At 42.1% G+C, this 19792-nt stretch overlaps 1 protein-coding gene across 9 annotated transcripts in view; it reads left to right on the top strand.

Moving 5' to 3' along the window:
* Positions 1-19792, top strand: part of Znf385b (zinc finger protein 385B) — a 362200-nt gene that overhangs the window by 324868 nt on the left and 17540 nt on the right. The gene's annotated exons all lie outside the window — the stretch shown is intronic.

Genomic DNA, 19792 nt, shown 5'->3' with positions numbered 1-19792 from the left:
GGGAAATAGAGTTCTCTGTCTTTCTCAGTGTGGCTACCATGAAATTGGATGTTGATAGGTTCCCCTCTCCCAGCTGCCCCTGGGACCCATAATGGATTTATCATCCTGTTTTAGTGGCTAGCTGTGGAAGAGAGTCTGCTAAAGGACACTAAGAGGACGTGTCCCTTTCGTTATGTTCGATTCTGGCATTAGAGACTTCTGTGTTGTGGGAAATACACACTTCAGGTTCTCTCCTGATCATCAACATCCCTGTAGCACTTGAGGAGGAAGCTGAAGAATGCTTACCAATGACTTCCCGGGGCCATTGGAAATGAGCAAATCCATTACTGTAAGAGGAGAGCTCAGAATGCCTCTTCAGATAAGAAAACTATGTCCCGTAGATGCTGGCTCCGAAAGCATGGAAGCCTAGAATTAAGCTACCAAATTTGGTGTTAATAATAATTCTTTGTGCTTTATATGATAGGGTCACCAAATGATCTTATCAAGAAAATGTGATAAATACTGGATTTTTACATAGCATTTATAACCTTGTAAGGAACAAAACCCCTGTATAGATGAATATAAAACCTAATATTCAACTTGTGTCTAAAGCAGTTATTAGTGTAGATGCCAAACCCTATTTCGATGTGCGCAGTTTCACAGTCGGCATCACGGCTCATGGTGAGGCCAACGTCAAGATGGCTGTCTGCTAGCAGTTGCCCTGTGTTTGGGAGAGCAGAATCCATCATCCCCTGACTTCCTGTCAGCTTTCATTTCCCAAAGAATATTGTTGCCTTTATGAGGCAATACTCTGCCAAAGGTTTTATTACCTGAATTGTGGTCTTTACCTCCAGCAGAACTTCCAAGTAAAAGGATAAAATAATCGAGGTTAGTGTCACCCAATTCCCTCGGTTTATTTTGTGGTGTGAGCTAATCAAAGAGCCAGTGGGCTCCATAAATATTCGAGCATTGCAACCCAATGTGCTCAGTGTTTTGCTTAAGCCCGGTAACACTTGGGAATTGTGTTTGCTCTGAGGGCGGTAGTAAAAGTAATGAGTAGAACGTGAAGTGGAAAGAGTCAAAGGGTAGAGGGGATCGAATCAAGGACAAAGCAGTGTGGACATAGAAGATGCAAATGAGACAGACCAGGTTATAATCATAGCCTCTCTTGGGCCTATAGGGGGCCCAGTGAAGACTGTTGAAATAAATTCTACCAATTCAGGGTTTTTCTTCCAACATGTGAATGCTAGCATTCGCCAAGGACTTATGTTCATGAAGCAGAGAGACTCCCCAGGCCACGGTTTGCCTGGTGAGCTATTGGAACAATCTAGAGTCAAGGATGCCAATGATCTAAACAAAGAGAGAAAGCTGAGGTTCAGGAGAAAACCTGGGGGATGAGAGCAGAGAGATGAAAACAGAAATCACAATGCAGCATCTCTAAGGTGTGTGTGAGGTGGTCTTTCATCCCACAGTCTCAGCTTTCCCTGTTAGAGGACCGCATGCCCCTGTCACGGTATTTGTAGTCTCTCAGCCTGTAGCTGTCACTGAGAAACTCCCCAGATTTGTGTCAGCAGTAAGGAAAATGTTTGCATTTGGGAGTGCCTGTTTTCCTGACAGTCACTCAGAATCTATATATTTGTGAACACACTGATTAGATTACTCGTGGTTTGCATAAGTATTAATGTAAATGGAGTGTATTATTTCTATGAGTGCTAATAAAACACCAACATCACTTGGGAGCAGTATTTGAAAATAATTGAGCTGTACCTGTTAAATGTATGTTCTTCCCCTTTAGTTGAAATTCATTTCTAAGCAGGAATTCCTTTGTGTTTTATACAAGTTCCAAATGAGGAAGCTAGAAACTTTGGCCAACTAGAGAATCTTTTCTAAGCAGCATCACCGACCGTGAATTGCTAACCAGCTAGTTCTAAGCCCTTGAACTGCTCCCATGGCTTTGCCATTATCTGTGTCTCTTATTCATTTAAAATACTGTTTGGAAAAAAACAGAAAACAAAAAATAAATAAATAAAATGGAATAAAAAACATTCCAGCCCTTTGTAAATGGTCTGGGTAGAATGGGGTGAGGGAGACTAGGAAGCAGGATGGAGACTTAGGGTAGTAGCTGGCGGAAATGCTTCATCAGACGACATTGTCTCTAAAGTGTCAGCTGAAACCGAATCAGTCGCAGGGACTCCTCGCTTGGTTGTCAAGTCCCATGAGGCTGACATTCTCCAGCATTTTGTTGTTGTTGTTGTTGTTCTGAATAAAGAGTCCCTGACAACTTATTTTAAATAGTATCTCTGATACCTAGGTTTTTGGAGGAGAAGTAAGCCAGCCATTTGATGTCTGGGCTGCAGGCTTCCAATGACATAGAAAACCATTATATCCCCAGGGTTCACTAATCCAGCGTCTAGCCTCATGTTCTAGGATCAGCTCAGGAGCAGAATGTTGTTTAAGGGAAGCACAGCTTGACGGAAAAGAAAGAGCCCAGCATCGAGGAAGGCAGCTTCTAGGATTCACTGAGTGCCATTGAGCTTGAGGTGAGGATTGGGAGTTTCTGCGGAGGAACATGGGGGCCCAAGGACCCCTCCGTGATCCTTCATGCTACCCTAGAGCACACTTGGTCTATTCTAAGATGGTGCTTCCCACCCTGCAGGGATTGGGTGAGCCTTCCTACCTGCAACTTTGACACTTGGTGTAACCATTTCTCTCTTTTTTATGTTTTATTTGGAGACATAATTTGGCTCATGTTGAATCCAGGTTTGTGCAATACAGAGAGATTTGTTATAATAGAACCAACAGATGTAAAAAGGTCAGGATGACATGGCAAGCTCTCTGGGTCTTTCTCTCAGGTCAGTAAACAGAATAGGTTTAAACTACAATAAGCAGGTGTCTCATTTATAGGAAATTCCAGCTGCGTGATTTCTTTTAAAGGCTAAAGAAAATTGAGTAAGAATAGCTGTCCCACTCAATTCTTAGAAGTTGAAGTAGAATTAAATGTAAAATACAGATAAAATACTTTCTGGCCTCCCAGGATCTGCCCCAACTTTTAATGATGCTTCAGTGGGCGTTGGAAACATAGTGAGGAGGAGGAGAGAGTAGCTGGGGAGAATTAGGGTCAGAACACAGCAAGCCTTAGGTAGCTTTAGAAAGACAGCTGGAACAGATAGGTTAGAAACTGCACCCAAACCTCTCCCTGGAGTTCAGGTGTCGTAATGGTGTGAGACACTGCCCATCCCTGTCATGATGTGCCCCACATCCCACTACAGGCTCTTTCAGCAATTCAGAACTTGTAGGAGGTTCAAATTCACAGAGCCTTCAAAGGAAACCTTGTTTCTTACAAATAATAAATCATCAACACAATCAGCCATGTTCTACAATCCTAGGCTTTTAAAAAATTAACAAAGTACTACAATGAAGAAAATGTTCTTGGTTTAAAGTATATATGACATAAAAGTAAGCAGGATTCTAAACAAAGGAAGGCATGAGGAATGCTTATAAATTTATAAATGCAATTAAGAGCAAAACCAAAGAACACAGAACGTTTTGTGTAAAATACAACCATGGGAGCATTAAAACATGCTTGGTTTACAAGATGCAGGCACATACGTGTTTTCATGTGGTGCCTTCAGGAACCTTGCAACAATAGGGTGAAAATCCATATCTGCTCTTTCTTTGTCATGCAGACAGCTGGGTTTCCATAGTTGCTTTTCCTCTATCCTGTAGTAGAATGTGGTACATGTGTGTATTTCTGTCAGATTCATACAACAATGAGTAGAAAGATTTTTTTTCCTCCTCTAAGGGCTTTTCAGTCTCACAGCATTTTAATATTTGAAGTGAGTGAGTTTTAAGACAAGTAACACATAGTTACCAGCACCTCCAAGTTGCTCCCCAGACTATGGTATCAGTGAAGAACCGGAGACTGGAAAAGTAGATTCTCTTGAGTGTGAATCTGCGTGACTCAAATCCCAGCAGAGTCAGGAACAACCTGGAACTCGGGCTTCTTGTTCCACGCTTATTTGATCCCAATCACTCCTAAACTTCTCTGACTTAGAAGAGCACACAGGAGTGCCAGGGGATAAATCAGGGATCACTAGAGAACTGTTTCCCAGAGTTAGAAAGCAGGATCACACTTTACTCTTCAGTGGCCATTGACATGTGAGGTACTCCCAGGGACTGTGAGAGGGAATGTCATACATTGCTTTGTTGATAATCCTAAATTATTGTGTGGCTGTTACCGGCAGTGTTTAACTGTAATAGGAGGGGCTTTATTTCAGAACCGATGCTCTTTATATTTAAGGAAAAATTTGAATAAAAGCGTTCACTTCAGGTAAATGGCACGTGACAAATGTGTAAGCTCTACCTTGACAGCTGCAGACATTGCCTGCCTGGAGACAGATGATGCTGAATGAGATGGGGCCAAGCTCAGAAAGGACACTGCCAGCGGCACAAGCCTTGCCCTGCCTCCAAACGGGGGCATCTTGCTTGCCTTCGGCCCTGTCCACCTTCCTAACAGAATTTAAAACCATTCCATTGAAAATGCTGGCTGGGAGGACATGGGGATTGTTTTGTTTGCTTCACACCAGTGACCTTTGGAGACTGTGAGGTGGCAATGGGGGTGTCAGGAGAGGACACCTTAGTGCAGCACATTGCTGTCGTTAGCATGTGATGGTTTTGCATGGTGGCCGTTCCTCAGGTCTCACACAGAGAGCTGGGATCAGCTCATACGTAGTTCGGCTTGTCAGTTGGTTGCATGTATTTACCCCAGTGCTTCATGGGAGGACATCCTCAGTTTTGTCAAAGAGTGCTTCTCGCAAAGGCTTATCGTTTTTATGTGCCCCCCCCCCCGTGTGTTTAGTGGATTCTATGCGTTGTTACAAATGGAGCCAAGTTTTCCAAACGCCAGCTTCTCATTGCCACTGATGGCTGCTGGATTCCATCTGTTAGCCAACAAGGTCTTCCTCCATGTGCCTTCTCCCTTCCTGTATCCAGCACCGGGACCTTGTGCTGTTAAATAGAAGAAAATGGCAGTCTCTTGCTCTGACCGTACCTGTCATTTGTAGACAAGTGCCATCGTAAATTTACCATACATCTATCCAACTCCAAAAAGCCAAGATTTAGTAACCCTCATAAAGTAATAGATTAAGTGTATTTATGGCAAACATCTTAAGGCTGAAGTTCTGGGGTACCGTCATGTAGAACATAAACGAGCCCCATCTGTCTGAAGAGAACAGACCATTATACTAAGGCTCATATACTTATGAAACGCTCATAGATCGTGAAGGCTTTCAAGGAAACTTTCAATAATGAAACTGCCTCCGTCTTTGCTCAGGACAGGAGCGACCTGCCAGGCAAAGCCAAGGACGCTAGAAGCATTTGTCCCCACTTGAAGCTGACTTGGAAAACTGTTTGCAGTAGCTTCCAGGCAAATAATGCCAGGAGTTTCCTGTCACACTTTCTGCTTTTAAAAACTGCCCCCCCCCCGGGGTTGCTTTAAAAAAAAACAGAAAAAAAAATAAGACTGATTTATGACCAACCTGTTAACTTATGATTTACCGGGGACGTGTCGTGAGCCGCGTCTCCTTCCCACAAGCTGGGGCTGTGCCTCATTAAACGACCACCTTTACAGACGCCCCCTCCTTCATTTCAATCACATCCGTCTCCTTGGCTACCTTATAGCCACGACATTTCTGCGCTGAGGAGCCACTGGGATGGAAAAGGCCTTCTGTGTCCACGGAATGATTTTGTACAACGGCAAATGCCCTTGAGATTTCAACAAAGGTTATTATTCATATTTTAATGGCATTCCTCTTATTTGCTTCAGGAAAAAATTCGCTTGTTGTGGCATATTTTTCTGACAAGCGTGGCTGCTCACATAGAGCTACTCAATAAGTGCTTTGTATTCCGTATGCACGGCACATACATACATGGGACAGCTTTTTTAGGACTCTGGGCCCAGTTTTAATAACCTTATCTAGTGCCACACAAAAATCAATTTTTTTCTGGAATTTTTCAGAAGTAGATCTCCCCCCACCCCCACCCCCAGCCTTGCTTAAGGAGGCCTAGATGTAGCTTGATCCTCCGCATCTGGAGAGAGCCAGGCTCCACCTTGGCGATGTCCAGTGGGGCTGATTTGGCAGCTGTGCCAAATTAAGAGCATTAAGGACATGGTTTCCTACACCGAGACTGCTAAGGATGTTGTGGACTTCACAGGGACCCAGGTGGAGATTTGCTGTAGGGACAGAGCCACGAGTGTACTTGCCTAGAAGAGTTGTGGGTCAAGGACATTGCAGGAAGCTCCTACTAGACAGGGGCTGGTGGAACAGTGGAGGAGAGTCAGCCTCCAGATAGCCGAACTGTATAGTTCAGTGTGTCAACCCGAGAGAATACAAACAGGAAGCCAGAGTTCAAACCTGTAAGAGCTGCTTCTGGGGCAAGCAAAGCTTAATTTCATTCTTCTTGCCCCTTTCCTCCTTCTGGAACAATAATGTCTCCTGTTCAGGCCTGTCCCACTGTTACATTTTGGAAAGAGCTCATTTAGATTCCGCAGACTCGGAGCTACAGGGAATTAACCTTAGGATGAACTGTGCCTTCTATTGCTCTCGACTGATTTGGATAAGACTTTGGGCTTTGGACTTGTGAGTCTGGGATGAGCTAAGATTTTTGAAGCAATTGGAATGGGATGAATGCATTTTGCCTGTGAGGCTGTGAGATCCGTGGGAGCCAGAGGTGGAACGCTGTAAATTGAGTGTCTCCTCCGAAGCTCATCATGAATTCAATTTCAACTGGCACAGCACAAAGGCCTTCACCAGATAGCAGCACCATGTAGAAAGTGGCCCTCCCGAGACACCAGACTTCCCGGTCTCCAGAGTTACAGAAGCAAATGTAGAGTGTTTATCAAGCGCTTAGTTCATGTTATTCTGCCATAGTGGAGAATGGAGTGAGGCACAGCCATGCTGGTGACCATTAACATACAACCAGGGATCGCTCCGTGCCTGCGCTGTGCTAAGTGCTTTATGTAGACTCTCTTATTTATGGGCTATAACCTTCCAATGGATACTGGAAAGAGAGAAGAAACTTAGAGACCTGTCTCCAGCTTTTAAGGTCGGTGTATCACCCAGTGTGTATCTCAGCTGCTCTCCTATGGATGTGCAAGCCTTTGGAAGAAGCTTTGTGGACTATACTACTGTATGGGATTTTTGTTGTTGTTTTTGTTTTTGAGGTTGTTTGGGAATTTTTCTACTAAGTAGCACTACTTGAATTCTCTTATCTCAAAGGATGTGCTTGCTGTTCCTTCCCCTCAGCCTACTTTCCAAATGGTTTGTTGTCATCATCGTCCTTGTTTTGTTTTTAATCAAGTTACGCTGAGCACGGTGCCACGTGCTTCTGTTGCTAGCAGTGGGAGAAAGAGGCAGATAGAGCTCTGTGTGTGTGAGGTCAGCCTGGTCTTTGTGGCAAGTTCTAGGCCAGGCAAGACGACATAGTAAAACTTGAAGTTATCCGTGGATTTTCATTATGATGTGTTAGTCAAGGTGTGGTTCTGCGTCTGTAGCCCTGTGAAAGCGATATGAGCCTAAACCCATTAGTTTGCTTCTCATTGACGTCATCTAATTATGACTGAGTCGTGCTCTCTGACCTTCTAGTTCCTCCTCTATAAAATGGGAGCGTTAGGACTTTCAGGATTAATTGGCTGAAAAATGCTAGGTGCTCAGAGAAGTGCCTACCAGCTAACAGGCGTTCAATAAATGGGAGCCATAAAAAGCAACCGTTTGTTCACAGGTATTCAAGGCCCTGTCCCTGACTCTGCCATCATTTCCCGCCGTACTGATATGCAACAGTGACCTGTTCTCACATTCCCTTTATGAGGTTATTGCTCAGAGTCATATATGCATGTGTGTTTTCACTCCAGGACCTTGTGGGTAGATGAGCCCAATGTCTCGCGAGACATTCAAAATGTGCAAGAGAGCCCTTTGGTCTTCCTCCCATTTTTAAGTAACAAAAGAAGCATTTCTCCACTCGGTCCTTCTGCTGGCTTGAGTGTCCTGTCCCTTCTGGTATCGTATTCTGCACCTGGCAGCCACATAGGTATTGTATCGATGCTATTAAGAAAAAGTTTGTGGCCGGGCGGTAGTGGCACACGCCTTTAATCCCAGCACTTGGGAGGCAGAGGCAGGCAGATCTCTGTGAGTTCGAGACCAGCCTGGTCTACAAGAGTTAGTTCCAGGACAGGCTCCAAAACCACAGAGAAACCCTGTCTCGAAAAACCAAAAAAAAAAAAAAAAGTTTGTGTCAGGAGCCCTGGTCCCTGCCCTGGATGGTGGGTGAGGCACCATGACTCTCATTGGCTCTGGTATCTTCTCCAATCAGTATAGAGGAGGCGAGGCCCAGGTTGCTGGAGCACACTCTGTATATGAATGACGGCAGTGCTGAACACAGGGACAGCCCAACGCACTTGCACCTGCTCAGAGAGAAGCTTGGGTGCTAGATGTTGAGCAGTTGCTCAGGCTGGAGCCAGCCCTTGCCATCGAGAGCAAACATTCAGAGGACACGGGTGATCTGGATGAGAAACATCCCCTCTGGCTAGTCCCAGATGGCATTTGTGTCAATAAGTAAGAATTTTATCCGCTCATGTTTTTAATCTCCAACTATTTACGAAGCTTTCTTGGCATATGATTATTTGGGTATTTCTTATGGGCTGCTAATGACTTAACCTCTAAGTACACATTTTTCCTTTTAACTATGAAATAGCATAAATAAATACTAGAATTCCTTCTCACAATAGGCTTTTATTTTGCTTTCAGATATTTGAATTTTTATCTGAATTTCATAATTTTTGCCAACTTAACCAGCAAAGTGGCTATTAAGTTAAAATACCAGCCGGGCAGTGGTGGCACACACCTTTAATCCCAGCACTCAGGAGGCAGAGGCAGGTGGATCTTTGTAAGTTAGAGGCCAACCTGGTCTACAGAGCGAGTTCCAGAACTGGCTCCATAGCTTCTGAGAAACTCTGTCTTGAAAAACCAAAAACCACACAAAATAAGTTTAAATACCATTTTTTTCTAGCACACCATTGTCCCTAGTTCTCTCTTAACAAATGATTTTACTCAATATTGAGATGCTGTAACGTGGTGCAGTCATTTCCTTAGTGTTTATGAGGGACTGACTCGAGGACCCCCAAAGTATACTAAAATCTGCAGATATTCAAACTATAATTCAAGCAACTACAGATCAAAACTATTCAGGTAAGAATTACATCTGTATTGAACATGTATAGCTATTTGTTTATCCTTATTCTTTAAAGGTAGTAAAAATCCTTCCCTATCTCATTTACACTGTGTGGGTGTCATAAATATTCTGTGGGGACTATATATATTAGGGAGGCTCGTGTAGGTTCTGGGCAAACACGTTGCTGTTTTGTATAATTGATTTGAAACAAGCAACTTATAACAAGGGAAGGTTGCCTGGGACTCTTAGTTTTGGAAGCTTTGATCCCCGATCATTTGACGCTGTCACTTCTGTGCCTGTGACAAGGCAATACACAATAGCTGTAAGTGTGTGCCAAAGCAACACTGCCTCATTGCTTGCACGCAAATTAAAAGAGGAAGGGACAGGTGTCCATCCTGTTATCAGCTTGGAAGGCAACCCCCCGCTCACCCAGGGACCTAAAAACCTCCAGCCAGACCCACATTTAAAAAAAAAAAAATTCCACCACCTTCTAATTGTCTTGAGGCAAGGACAAAGCCCATCAGACATGGAATCAGAACTGTAGCAATTCCTGAGACCAGGCAGGAGAAAGCAGCCCAAAACAAACTCCTCTGGAGACTCAGCCTTTTAAATTAAAAGTGACTTTCCACGGTCAGCCGACTTTCCTCGGCATCTCTAGGTCTTAAATATTAAGCTGGCTTTGACAACTTCATAAAGCCTCAGACCGAATTCAGAAACAAAAGTCAGATGAGAACTAGCAAAGTGTGATGGGTGTTTAGCAATGCATTCTTTTTTTTTTTTTTTTTTTTTTTGGTTTTTCGAGACAGGGTTTCTCTGTGGCTTTGGAGCTTGTCCTGGAACTAGCTCTTGTAGACCAGGCTGGTCTTGAACTCACAGAGATCCACCTGCCTCTGCCTCCCAAGTGCTGGGATTAAAGGCGTGCGCCACCACCGCCCGGCTAGCAATGCATTCTTAAAGATCCCTCGCCTCCTCGTGCTGCCGGAGTGTCTAGCCCTGTCTCCTTAGAGCAGAAGGTCCCTAGTTAAGTTTTTAAAGCCTGTGGGCTAGGTACCTGTCTGCCAGGGATGGCCTGGGGCTATAAATTTGTTTCCCAGCAGACAATTTTTGGCTCTGACTAGGTGAAGAAAGAGCAAGTGTCCTCCGCAGCTCTCAGGCTGACCTTTCCTTCCTCAGTGAGCAACTCCCCCTGCCTGGATCATCAAAGCCGTCCCCCTTGGCTGAGCTTGTAGCTAGGGAGGAGAAAGATGAGCCTGAATTCAAACAGCTCCGTCTGGGCTCTGTGAATCCAAAACTGTGTTCTCTGAAATAGAGTGATACATTTAGCCAAATAAAAATAAATAAAAAGACCCTGTTCCTTGTTCTATCTTGAAAATTCGTTTTTTAATCTTATTCCCAAAATTTGAATTCCTACTCCCTAAGGGTCTTAGTTTGAGTGATGTGAGTTACTTATTCTATTTTCAGTAATAAAGGTGCCTCAAAAATAACTGTTTCATACCTCTTAGTGACAAATCAGAAAGGGGGCAATTTTTCAACCTGAAGAAGTTGAAATATGCTTTCTCTATTGTACAAGTCAAATGGCTGGGAAACTATACAAAACAGGAGAAAGCTTTTCATTAGATTCAGACTCCAGCAAACAATCTCTCTCTGCACTCACTCGGGAAAACTGATGAGTTCACGAACATCCACACCAGTTCACTGACGGCAAGTTGGGGCCGCCAGCTTTCAACATGGAAGTGTTTGGTCGTGCAATGGAGTTTTCATCTGAGCGTGAGGCCGGCTGCCTTTGCTCCTGAACAGGGAGCTGTGTTACAAGGGGCAAAGAGAGCCAGCAGCCTACAGTCAGGCAAGGATGGCAATATCTGACATTTTGTTGAGCCACAAACCCCTGGCAAGGCAAGGCCTGAAGACCAGAACCTGACTGACAAGGTTTCCGACGGAATTGAGGACAGCCGCCTAAGTCAGAACCTTACGCAGGCCCAGAGGTTCCAGATGCCAGTAGAACACAGGGCCAGTTTTGAGCTTACAGAATCTGTCACCCCGCTTTTGTGAGTCCTAAATAACTTTAAAGAAGTAGACTTTTTTCTTACTTTTTTTTTTTAAAGGACTTACAAAGCCTGATTCAGCAAAAGAGGCACGTTAACTTAGACGATGCTTACCTGCCTCCAGGGTTAGTCTAAAGGCCACCATATGAAAATTAGGCATAAGCATAGTTAATTAGTAAACATTACAGCGATCAGCCGTGCTTGAAGACACGGGGTTTCTGGAACTGGGCTAGGATGTGGTCATGTGGCATTAAACAGCCAGAGCCCGACAGCTTCAGATTGGTGGAATGGTTTCATGCTCAGGGACTTCTACAAGCCATCTGTAATTCCTCTATCTCTTCGTGACCGCTTGGTATTTCTGGACTGGTGATTGAAGTACTCTACCCTGCTTTTCTTACCTGCTGTACAGGGAAAGGGCTTCCAGGGTCCAGGTTCAGGGGTATTCTGAAGTTCCTTCCCGAGTGTGGCACTGAGATTAGGCGTCTCCCAACAGGAAGTCCTCTGACTAGTCAAGCAAGTTAGCCAGCTAGATGTGAGACAAACCAGTCTACACTACTATGCCAGGAGAACAAGTAAGTTAGCCAGCTAGATATGAGACAAGCCAGTCGACACTGGCTCTGCTGGGTGAACTTTAGGGACACTTGAAATAGATTCAATCTACGTAGGACAGTTAATCAGAAAACATCTAAATGGATGACTAGAAGATCCCAGTCTGCTGAGTCAGACTGGACCACCAGGTATAAAGCTTGGGGACTTCATGTAGGTGTGAGTGGTAAAATCTCCATAGTGGCCTTCAATGATGATACCCCAAAGGGTATAGAAAACCAATTAATGGCACAGTGCCTAGTACTTAGAATTTCTTCAGAATAGTATTGTATAAATATATCAGCCCCCATAATAGTTAAAAATGCAAAGAACAGTAGCATGATATAAGTTAATATAGGGAATATAGAACATCCATTGAAGAAGAGTTGCTAGGCAGGAATCTCTAATGAACCTCCAAACAGAACACAAAGAGTTCCATAGGTGGGATATTTAGCCATGAGTGTGACTCTGTGGTAGTTCTTATCTAGTATGGACAAGGTCAAAAGATATCAGAAAAAAAAGGGCATCACCATGTATCTCCATGTTGAAAGCCAGCAGGCCACTTGCCATCAGTGAGCCCATCGGTTTTCTTGCATGAGCACAACAGATTTTTGTTTGCTCTGCTTTGATGCCAATTAATAGTGGTCTCTTGTTTTGTATACTTTTCCAGTGAACTAGCTCTTACCAGGAATGCAGAAGCCAAAGGTTCCATCACGACAACCCAAAAAGGAAGAACAAGAGAAAAATAAGTTGATCGTGAACAGGAAGCAAGCTTATTTGCAGAGGACTGGCTGCTAGTCTTTGGCTTTTTTTCCCCATGTGCTTTCTATCTCCTGCCAGGGTACCTACAGGCAGACCTTCATCTGTATTCACAGCTCTTTTAATTATCAGCTTTGTTTATCTCTGTGCTGTGCAGTATTGCTAACGGAGAACATAATGAAATATCCAGATGCGTTTCATTTTATGAAACATTAAAATATTGAACCTGTCGCAAATGACCTACTGTATCTCAAAGAGGTCCATCGTTAAGTGAAAAACTGCAGCTTGAATGGACACATTAACTGTTGCAAATACGGGGGCTGGCGAGATGATTAAGGGGTTAAAAACAATTGCTGCTCTTCTGGAGAAGCAGATTTCAGTTCCCAGCATCCCTGTCAGTTAGCTCACAGCTACCTATAACTCCAGTTCCTGGGGATCTCATGCCTCTGGCTTCTGACAAACACATGCATACATATAATTAATGATAATAACCTTACTAATAAGATGAACCTTAAAAACTTTAAAGCATATGCTGTTTTCATAAGTGGTAAAGGTATTTTACATAACTAAGAAATATATGGGTTTTTTTTTTCCTGTGTCATTTACTTCACTCAATACAATTCAGTAGTTAGCACTGACGTTTTAAAATTTCTATTCCTGTAGCACTATCTAGAATTAGGCATCCTGTAGCTCAGTAGAACAATTGCCCATGGATATTTTCTGCACACTTGGTACAGAGATAGGTGAAGATGTTTCCAGGATTCAAGAAGCTCTCTCTTGACCATTTGTGAGTGCAAATAAATCACTCTGAGATAATAGAATAATTATATGAAGAGGGAGGGATCACAAAAGCACAATAGGGGAGATGGGGAGATCTGAGTCTTCAAACCGAAGAGCAAAATCATAAACGTTTGTTTTAAGATTCGGAAAGATTCGAAGAGGGTGTGAGATGCAGTAGATGCTGGAGAAATGTTGACCAGATGAAAGGGTGAACGTGCTGATAGCAAGGATCCTGAAAAGATTCTATCATGAACTTTGTTAATTAAATATTGAAGTAAGATGGGGAAAGAGCACAGGGCTCCCTGCTGACACGACAGCTTAGCGGAAATGAGGACAAGAAAAGTACTTGAGAGGATTTCTCTGCGGGGCAGCTCAGTCCACTTAGCATCCGTGATGTTGAGTTTGAAGATCCATGAGACATCTAGACATAGACATGAGGAAAGGGTCTTGAACCATGAAGAGGGGTGACCTGTGAATTTAAGAATCCATGTGGTAGATGAAGTCTCTAAAGCAAATTAAATTTATAATACCAAAGAAGTGGGTGAACGTAAGGTGACCAACCCTAACGCATGCCGTCTCTTAACTAAGGCCAGGCAGAAGAACAGGTTCCAGGGAAGGACCTAGAATGGACTGTTATTGTAAAGATGAACAGGGAAATGATTGTGGGAGGAACTACAGTCATCAAAGGAAGAAAGTGTGTGGCTATCAAGGGAAGAAAATCTAGAAGCGATGACTGCAGAGGGAACACTGGTTTGGGTGGGTTAGGATGGGAGAGAGGAAGCAGAAAGGCCACAGCTCATGGCCTCCGCACATCAAAGAGAAGACAAGTGAAAAGCGCCAGGGGTGAGCCAGTTCAGAGAAGAACCCTTAGAACCTGGAGCTCTCAGGGCTTCAGCAACAGGAAGAAAAGAGTTGACATCATAGAAGAGAGAAGATATGGAAATGTCAGAGAACCCAAGTGCAACCAGACACCTTTCTCCTCACAGACTGGAAAAGCTTCAACATCAGGGACAACCTTACCAAGACTCCCCATTCTGTGAAGAAGCAGGAGACCAGACATTTGCTAATAAAGGATTAGAGTATCAGTAGCAAACTGAAGACAGGGAAAGCTTCAACATCGGGGACAACCTTACCAAGCCTCCTCATTCCGCGATGAAGCAGGAGACCAGACATTTGCTAATAAAGGATTAGAGTATCAGTAACAAACTGAAGACAGGGAAAGCATCCACAAAGATGAAGACGTATAATATGTTCCCTGCATATAATACTTTTCCCATTTGTTGGCCTTGTTTATTGAGCTCTTGCCCATATATAGAAAATTTCAGTAATTTGCATCCACTAATCTATATTCTTTTTTCTCTTCTCTTACTGAAAATGGATTTTTCTCTCATAATGTACCCAGATTACAGTTTTCCCTCCCTCTACTCCTTCCAGTTTCTTCCCACCTCTCCTCCCATCCAAATCAACCCGTCTGTCTCTCACTAGCAAACAAATAGGTTTCTATTTAATAATAATAAAATATAATAGAGTAAAATATAAGATAAAACAAAAACCAGCACTTTGGAATCGAGCAAAACAAAGAAACAGAAAAGAGCCCAAGAGAAGGCACACGAAACAGAGACCCACTCATTCACACACCCAGGAATTCCATAAAAACACTAAACTGGAAGTTGTAATACTTATTCAAGGAAACTCTTCCACCTCCTTTTCTGCTGATTCCTGAGGCAGGGGATTTGATATAGACATTCCGTTATGGCTGAACATTCCAAGGTCTCTCACTGGTCTCTGTATTTGATCCCATTTGCTGCAGGTGGAAACTTCTCCAATGATAACTGAGCAAGTCCCTGATCTATGAGTATGGGAAAATGTTCTTAGGAGACATTTTGGTGTGATGTTTTCTCTTTTTTTAGAACAGCAGTACTGGGTTCTACCGTAGGTCTCTGGGCTGTCTAGTCTCAAGTTCTTTGTCACCCAAGCAGAGTTGGGTGTAGGTTCCAGCTTGTGCATTGGCTCTCGAATCAGATACTGGTGGTTTACTCCCATATACTCTGTGCCACCATTGCACTAGCCTTAGTGTGCAGGAGGACACCATTGTAGATAAGGGGTTTGTGGCTGCATTGGTGTCTGTGTTTCTCCTTTGGTAGCACATCGAGTACCTTCCTGTACCAAAGACACTAGCATGTAGGTATGATGGTTCCGTGTCGGCAACAGCTCAACTTCTCTGTGTTCGGTGAGTTGTGTCGGGGTTGTCTTCAACAGTGGGGCTCTGCTGTCAGTTTGTGGAGAGCAACTTACAGTCTCAGCTAAGCTTAGGTTGTTTACGGGTTCCTCTGGGATTCCTTTGGCCAACACCTCAGTTATGTGTAAACCATTCCAAGTACTAGAGGCTTCATCTGGTGACAAGAAATGTTCAGCTGAAGCTCTGTCTCCCCCATTATTTAGCGATTTTATTTAGCGATCTTTTGTGTATATGTATATTTTAGGAAGAAGTATGTATGTGTGTGTGTGTTTATTTTGCTGTATTAGATTTCCGTATGATTCCTCAAATGACCCTTAATTTTAACTGTTGTTCCTCATACCTCCTCCCTTGTCTCCCTCCTCCTTTTCACCTCCATTTGGTCCTCCCATTCCAGCTCCACCCCCATATCCATCCAAAACTATATTATTTCCCTTTTCTAGGGATATCTATCTGTGCCACCCTCAATCCCTTACTCTATACCTAACCTCTGCGTTTAAATGGATTGTAGCTTGGTTAGCATTGAATTAACAGCTAATATTCACCTGTAAGCAAATACATACCACATTCGTCTTTCTGGGTCTGGGTTACCGAACTCGGAATGATTTTTCTAGTTTCATCCATTTACCTGTACATTTCCTGATTTCACTTTTTAACAGCTGAGTAATGCTCTATTGGGTACATGGACCACATTTTCTTCAGCCATTCTGTTGAGAAATGTCTAGGTTGTTTCCAGTTTCTGTCTGTTATAGCTAGGGCAGGGATGAATGTGGTTGAGCAATTGTCTTTGTGGTGGGATGGTGTGACCCCTGAACATATGCCCAAGAGTAGTACTGCCAGATCTTTAGATCAATTCCCAACTTTCTGAGCAGCGACCATATTGATTTCCATAGTGACTGTACAATTTTACATCCCCACCAGTATCAGATGAGTTATTTATCTTATTCCATTTCCTTGCCTGTATGAGCTGTCATTTGTATTGTTGATCTTACACATTCTGACAGATGTAAGATGGGATCTCAAAGCGGTTTTAATTTGAATTTTCCTGATGGATAAGGATGATGAGCATTTATTTGTTTGTCAGTCATTTGAGCTTCCTTTCTGAGAATTCTCTGTTTAGATTCCCATTTTTAATTTGGTTATTTATTTTCTTGATATCTAGGTTTTTGAGTTCTTAATATATTTTGGATATCAGCCCTCTATCAGATATGTAATTGGGTAAAAATCTTTTGATTCTGTAGGCTGTCTCTTTCTCCAAATGACGGTATCATTTGCCATACAGAAGCTTTTCAGTTTCATGAGTTCCCATTTAGTATTGATTGTTGATCTTTAGTGCCTGTGCTAATGGTGTTCTGTTGAGAAACTCTTTTCCTGTGCGGGTGAGTTCAAGACTATTCCCGACATTTTCCTATTAGGTTCAGTGTATCTGGTTTTATGTTAAAGTATTTGATCCGTTTGGAATTAAATTTTGTAAGGGGTGATAAGTATGGATCTATTTGGATTTTTCTTTGTGTAACTGTCCAGTTTGACCAGTATTGTTTGTTGAAGATGCTATCTTTTTTACAATGTGTATTTCTGGCTTCTTTGTCTAACATCAAGTGTCTGTAGGTGTGTGAATTTTTGTCTGGGTCTTCAGTTAGATTCCACTTATTAATGTGTCTGTTTTTGTGCCAGCGCCATGTGGTTTTTATTACTATGGCTTTGTAGTACAATTTGAAGTTGGGATGGTGATAATTCCATAAGTTCTTTTATAATTCCGGATAGTTTTAACTATCCTGTTGTGCGTGTGTGCGCGTGAGAGAAAGAGAAAGAGAGAGAGAGAGAGAGAGAGAGAGAGAGCTTCCATATGAATCTGTAGATTGCTTTTGATAGGATGGTAATTTTTACTATGTTAATCCTACTGATCCATGAGCATTGGTGAATTCCATCTTCTGATACCTACCTCAAGATATTTTATATTATTTGAGGCTATTGTGAGTTTCTAAGCTAAGGTGTTGTTTCCCTGATTTCTTTCTCAGTACATGTATTTACAGGAGGGCTACTGATTTTTGTGAGTTAATTTTGTATTCAGCTACTTCACTGAAAGTGTTTATCAGTTGTAGGAGTTTCCCAGTGGAATGTTTAACTTATGCATAATATCAGATCATCTGCTAATAAAGATAATTTGACTTCTTCCTTTCCAATTTGCATTCCATTGGTCTTCTTCAGTTGTCTTATTGCGCTAGCTAAGATTTAAAGTACTAAGTTGATTAGGTATGGAGAGTGTGGACAACTTTTTCTTGTTCCTAATTTTAGTGAAATTGCTTTGAGTTTCTCTCCATTTAAGTTGATATTAGGTATGGGCTTGCTGTAAATTGCCTATATTATGTTGAGGAAAGCCTCTTGTATTCCTAATACCTCCAGCACTTTTCTCATAAGGAGGGCTGGATTTTGTCAAAGGCTTTTTCTGCATCTAATGAGATGATCATGTGGTTTGTCTCTTGGTTTGTTTATATGGTGGGTTACATTTATAGGTTTAAATATGTTGAACCATGTGTGGGATGAAGCCTACATGATCATGAAGGAGGTTCTTTTAGATCTGTTCTTGGATTAGGTTTGCAAGCATTTTGTTGGGAAATTTTACATCTATGTTCATAAGGGAAATTGCTTTGTAGTTCTCTTGTTTTCTCAATCTCTATATAGTTTGAGATCAGGATGACAGTGCCCTCATAAAACAAACTGGGCAATGATTGTTTTTGTTTCTGTTTTGTGAGTTTTGTCATTAACTCTTCTTGGAAAGTCTGGTATAATTCCTGGGCTTGTTTGTTTGTTTGTTTGGAGATTTTAATGACTGCTTATATTTCTCTAGATGTTATAGATCTGTTTAACTTGCTTATCTGATCTAATTTTGGTAAGTGAAATATATTGAGAAAATTATCGAGTTCCTTTAGATTTTCTGATTTGATGAAATACAGGTTTTTACTTATATCTTTATGAATCTCTTGGTTTCCTCAGTGCCTGTTGTTATGTCCCCTTTTCATTTCTAATCTTGTTAATTTGGGTGTTCTTTATCTGCCTTTTAGTTAATTTGGATAAGTGTCAATCTTAAGCTTTTATTAAAGAACCAACTCTGTGTTTATTTCATTGTATTGGTGTTTGATGTTGTTTCTATTTTATTGATTTAAGACCTGAATTTGATTACTTCTTGATGTCTACTACTTTTGGGTGTAATTTCTTCTTTTTGTTCTAGAACTTTCAGGTGTGCTGTTAGTTACTAGTTTGAGATCTTTCCAGTTTTTATTTTTATTTTTTTTCTTCATTTTATTTTATTGAGCTATACATTTTTCTCTGTTCCCCTCTCTTCCTCTACCCTCCCCTTCTACCCTCTCCCATGGTCCCCATGTTTCCAATTTACTGAGGAGATCTTGTCTTTTTTCTACTTTCCATGCAGATTAGATCCATGTATGTCTCTCTTAGGGTCCTCATTTTTGTCTAGGTTCTCTGGGATTTTGATTTGTAGGCTGGTTTTCTTTGATTTATGTTTAAAAACCACTTATGAGTGAGTACATATGATAATTGTCTTTCTGGGTCAGGGTTACCTCACTCAATATGCTGTTTTCTAGCTCCATCCATTGCCTGCAAATTTCAAGATGTTACTATTTTTTTCTGCTGTGTAATACCCCATTGTGTAAATGTACCATATTTTCCTTATCCATTCTTCAGTCAAGGGACATTTAGTTTGTTTCCAGGTTCTGTCTATGACAAACAATGCTGCTCTGAACATAGTTGAGCACATGTCCTTGTGGCACGATTGAGCGTCCTTTGGATATATACCCCAAAGTGGTATTACTGGGTCTTGAGGAAGGTTGTTTCCTAATTTTCTGAGAAATCGCCACACTGATATCTAAAGGGGTTGTACCAGCTTGCATTCCCACCAGCAATGTAGAAGTGTTCCCTTTTCCCCACAACCTCTCCAGCATAAGTTGTCATTAGTGTTTTTGATCTTGGCCATTCTTACAGGTATAAAATGGAATCTCAGAGTTGTTTTGATTTGCATTTCTCTGATGACTAAGGATGCCTTTCAGCCATTTTAGATTTCTCTGTTGAGAGTTCCCTGTTTAGGTCTGTACTCCATTTTTTTATTGGATTATTTGTTCTTTTGATGACCAATTTCTTGAGTTCTTTGTGTATTTTGGAGATAAAACCT

Source organism: Microtus oregoni, unplaced genomic scaffold (genome assembly GCF_018167655.1).
Source record: "Microtus oregoni isolate MIOR12 unplaced genomic scaffold, Mior012 000060F_ref0000265, whole genome shotgun sequence".
NCBI classification, from domain to species: Eukaryota; Metazoa; Chordata; class Mammalia; order Rodentia; family Cricetidae; genus Microtus; species Microtus oregoni.
The sequence above is the reverse complement of the archived record's forward strand: the minus strand, read 5'-3'. Positions and strand labels throughout refer to the sequence as shown.